Here is a 5,128-nt window from a genome sequence, read left to right as displayed (position 1 = left end):
AATCCACTATTTCTACATTCTACCTCTTGCCTAAAATTCATAAGAACATCAATTGTCCACCCGGTAGACCTATAGTATCGGGGAGGGGGAACTTTCTTGAAAATGTTAACAAATGGATCGACCATCTTCTTCAGCCGCTGGTCACCAGCTTACCCTCCTTCCTCAAAGACACAGGTGATCTATTGCGTAAGGTCGACGGACTATGTCTGGAGAGTGATACTCTTCTGGCTTCAGTGGATGTTGAGTCCCTATATACGAGCATCAGACATCTGGATGGCCTGCGGGCAGTCCAGTTTTTTCTCAGTACATCTACGATCCCGTTGGGTCTCAGAGACCTCATCCTGGAGCTATTAGAGTTCACTCTCACGCACAATTTTTTTGTGTTCAAGGGGTCGTTTTACCTGCAGCTCCAGGGGACTGCCATGGGGGCAGCCTTTGCGCCATCCTATGCCAACCTCTTCCTGGGGCTGTGGGAGAGGGACCTCTTCCTGTCTGATGGACAGGGGTCGACTGACCGTGTTCCATTTTGGGCGCGCTATATCGACGATATCTTGTTTCTCTGGCAGGGTAGTTCCGTCGACCTTATGGAATTTGTGTCTGTTCTGAACTTCAATGATTTTAACATCAAACTTACCTTGACATGGGATTCATCCAAAATTAACTTTCTTGATGTTACTATCAAGAAAGATGTGGATGGGGTTATTCAAACAGATATCTACCGCAAGGATACAGCCACTAACTCTCTCCTCCACGCCTCCTCTTGCCATCCGGATCATCTCATTAAGGCTATTCCTGTGGGTCAGTTCTTGCGGTTACGTCGAATTTGCTCTTCAGATAGTGATTTTCATATGAGAGCTAAAGATTTACAAGCACGTTTCTTGTCACGCGGATATAGTAAACGCTGTGTCAAGAAAGCCTATCAACGCGCGAGATATTCGACTCGTAATGATCTTCTCTACAGGAATACATTAGTTAAGACACGTAAAAATGAGAACACTGTGAGGTTTATTACCTCGTTTCATCCGTCTCATGAGATGGTCCGCACGCCATTGAGGAAGGCGTGGCCGATTTTACAGGCTGATCCTATCTTAGCTAAAATTATTCCTAAGTTTCCTTCTATTACATTTAGGCGGGCCAGCAATTTACGAGACAAACTTGTGACTAGTCACTATGTCCATCGTCCGATGCCCACTTTCTTGGATGCGTTTTCAACTGGGCATGGTTGTTCGCCATGTGGGAGGTGTGTGGCTTGTCCAAACATTGAACAGTGTAATTCGTTTGTTAACCATGATGGTACAAAAACATTCAAGATCAAGTGTCGGATATCATGCATCTCTCGATACGTGATATACCATGCTACGTGTCCCTGTGGACTAATTTATGTGGGTATGACCACGAGGCAGCTGAAAGTCCGTACAAGGGAACATGTACTAGGTATACAGGCTGCTCTGTCTTGCACCGATGACTCCCTTCTAAAAACATTGCCTAGACATTTTAAAGAGTTTCACCAGTGTAACTCTGCATCACTTAGAGTTGGGGGTATTGATTCTCTTAAAATAAACATAAGGGGTGGCAAATTGTCTGGTCGCCTAGCTCAACTTGAAACTCGGTGGATATGGAGACTGGGCACTATGCAACCAAACGGTCTTAATGAGAACATATCCTTTGCTCCATTTCTATAGTTCCCGCTTGCTGAACATTTGATTTATCACTGTGGCTTTTTAGCTTTCCTATTATTGTATTTTATTGGTTTTAATTTTTCCCTTTATAATATTCAGACATATTCCATTCACTATTGGATTGTTCACTATGCTATCTTTGGAGGAAGTCTTCAATAGCAAGATGTTGAAATGGATGGAGTAGAACTAATGAAGATTCTTTCACGTGAAGACACTTGTTCATCTGGGTGGCTGATGCAGTTTGCCACATGGACATTTACATCGGAATTTTTTATGTTATGTGTTTTGTTTAATTTTGCGTGGTTATATTTGTGTCCATGTATAACTATTGCTCCTTATAGTTGGGTCCCTTTTGGGACATTTATTGTGTCCAGATGTGTATATACCATGTATGTACATGTAACGGCGTGCGTGTTGCACTATATATGTGCCAGTATGGACATGCTCACTTGGGACAATATTGTGTCACATGTGAGTTTTTTGTGGTATGCCCCTATTTCCTTCATATATCTTTCAAGCAGGGTTCCCACATATATTTGTTATTATATCTTATGGTGCCCCTTTGTCCTATGCTGATCAATTATTTATATATATATACCATTAAATAATTATACAGGTGCACTATATTCAGTACACATTTTGGGTATTATTATGTCTAAATTATCTTACTGGTACTGTTATATAACGTTACATGTGGTTGCTACATGGTGTCTTTTTATTGTTACACATCGACTTAGATGTAAAGTGTTTTCCTCTCCACGTTATGTGGACCAGTCCGAGTTTTGATTATGAACACTTCCGCATATGTGTCTTTTGATATTTGTTTCATAATTATGTTCTATTATATGTTTTGTATAGTTATTTTGTACCCATCCCCTTCTATATTCCCTTTTCCAAAATGGCGGATATTGCACTTCCTGTCATGCGCAAATGCCGACTGGTCGGCCCGATGGCTGTTCCCTCTCTCTGACGTCTCGGATCACGTGGGGCCCGCGTGTTTCCGTTTCATCGGGAGGGGGCGCTGCCTCGGACATGACAGCCAGGCGGCGCATCCAATAGTCTTTGTTCTGGCATGATATAAACATCACACAGTGACGTTGCCAGCCACGCCCCCTGAGGAAGGAGCAGTACGCTCCGAAACGCGCGTCGGGGTCCGGCCGCTGCATGGTTTACCCCCACTCTGTCCAGGTAATACTACAGACCCCTTGTAGGTCTAGTTATTATGAACATTTGTTCTAGATACCTTTATTAACAGTGAGCTCTTTGAGTCTCGGTTCAGTATGCAGATATATATTACAATTACTTAATTATATATGACTATTATATGTATTGTCTTGCGGTATGACCACATGGGATTGTATTCCTGGGAGATGAGGGTGCCATACTAGGCCCTCTTTTCAGCCATTTGTGTGTCCTTCCCCCCCTCTTTCATGTACCTATGTCTTATTATATTACATATATTATTAATAAAATATTGCATGTTATATGACATTTTGACTGCTGGCCTTTCGTTCTTTTATATTTGATTACTCCATGGAGATGTTTTCACATACCATGCCTGGATTATCAAGTCAAATGGTGAATTACCCAGGCCAAGATGAATCTGACATGGAGTGCACTGATGCACAGCCGCTGATGGATGATTCTGCTGGTACATTCACTCAGAGCACTACATTGTCCTCGCAGTGTACAGAGCCAGATTCTGACCCTGATGAGACTCAGGTGCCCCTTCCCGCACACTATACCACCATACACGGTGACACAGAGGAAGGTGCACATGACATAGAAGAGGAGGTGATGGATGACCCAGTTGTTGACCCAGATTGGCATCCATTGGGGGAAGAGGGTGCTTCTTCCAATAGCTCAGATGAGGAGCATCCACAGCAGACATCGACATCGCAACAGCTGTTATCTGGCAGGCCCGTAGCACTCCAAAGACAGGTTCCAAATATCAAAAGAGTTGCTGGACAGCTTGTCCAGAGGGTCAAAAGATCACAGCGTGCTAGGCCGCAAAATGTCTGCCAAAGTAGGAAGAGTGCAGTGTGGCACTTTTTTGAACAAAATCCTCATGATCAGGCCAAGGTTATCTGTAAGAAGTGCGCAAAGACCTTTAGCCGAGGGAAAAATCTGAAAAATTTGAATACCAGTTGCATGCTTAGACATTTAACCAGCATGCACTTGCAAGCGTGGACACAACACCAAACCTCAAGTGCCACATGTGCAACTGATCACAACGAAGGTAGTCAGCAACGCTACATTGTTTCCCCCACTGTAAGCCCACCGGTTAGCACAACAGCAAATGTTGAGGTGTCGTTGCAAGGCCACAGCAGTCAGGGAATCCCACTGTTATATCAATGAAAGACTGATTCTAGGCCATCAGAAAGAACACCAACTCCATCACCATCATCAACCCTCTCTCAGTCCGCCCTGTCCACCGCTACTTCCACCATATGCAGCTCTCAAGTCCAGCTCACCCTCCCAGACACTATGAGTAGGTCAAGAAAGTACTCAGTCTCTCATCCGCGTACACTGGGTTTGAACGCCCACATTGCCAAACTAATCTCGTTTGAGATGATGCCCTTTCGGTTGGTGGAAAGCACAGCTTTCCGCGAACTAATGGCCTATGCAGTACCACGCTATGACCTACCCAGTCGCCACTTCTTCTCTCGCAAAGCCATCCCAGCCCTCCACCATCATGTGAAAGACCGCATTGTCCATGCACTCAAGCAGTCAGTGAGCGGAAAGGTGCACCTCACAACTGATGCATGGTCCAGTCGGCATGGCCAGGGCCGTTACGTGTCCATCACTGCGCACTGGGTTAATGTGGTGGATGCAGGGTCCACAGGGGACAGCGGTGGTGGGACAGTGCTGCCTAGCCCACGGTATAGGAAACAGTTGGCTGTAGGCGTTCGACCCTCCTCCTCCTCCTCTAGAAGCGAAAGCTCGTCCACAGAGCGCAGTTGTACGAGCACTCCATCTGCAGCTGCCACTGTTGCACACGATGTGTCCCCCTATCGAGCAGCTAGTGGAAAGCGTCAGCAGGCTGTGTTGCAGATGATGTGTTTGGGCAACAGACACACCGCCGAGGTGCTGGCCGAGTACTTGAAGCGACAAACTGAGTCATGGCTGGGCAGTGTACATCTTGAGGCAGGCAAGGTAGTTAGTGATAACGGCCGTAATTTTGTGGCAGCCATAGCCCTTTCAAAACTCAGCAACATACCTTGCTTGGCTCACACCTTGAACCTGGTGGTGCAGTGCTTCCTCAAAAATTATCCGGAGTTAACAGCCCTGCTCCAGAAGGTGCGAAGACTGTGCGCGCACATCCGCCGGTCGCCTGTACACTCCGTTCGTATGCAGAAGCTGCAGCGATTGCTCCACCTTCCCAACCACCGCCTCATTATCGACATTGCAACAAGGTGGAACTCCACCCTGCACATGGTGGAGCGGCT

Source organism: Dendrobates tinctorius, unplaced genomic scaffold (genome assembly GCF_039654945.1).
Source record: "Dendrobates tinctorius isolate UK_male_01 unplaced genomic scaffold, ASM3965494v1 ptg000370l, whole genome shotgun sequence".
NCBI classification, from domain to species: Eukaryota; Metazoa; Chordata; class Amphibia; order Anura; family Dendrobatidae; genus Dendrobates; species Dendrobates tinctorius.
Note: the sequence above shows the minus strand (reverse complement) of the source record.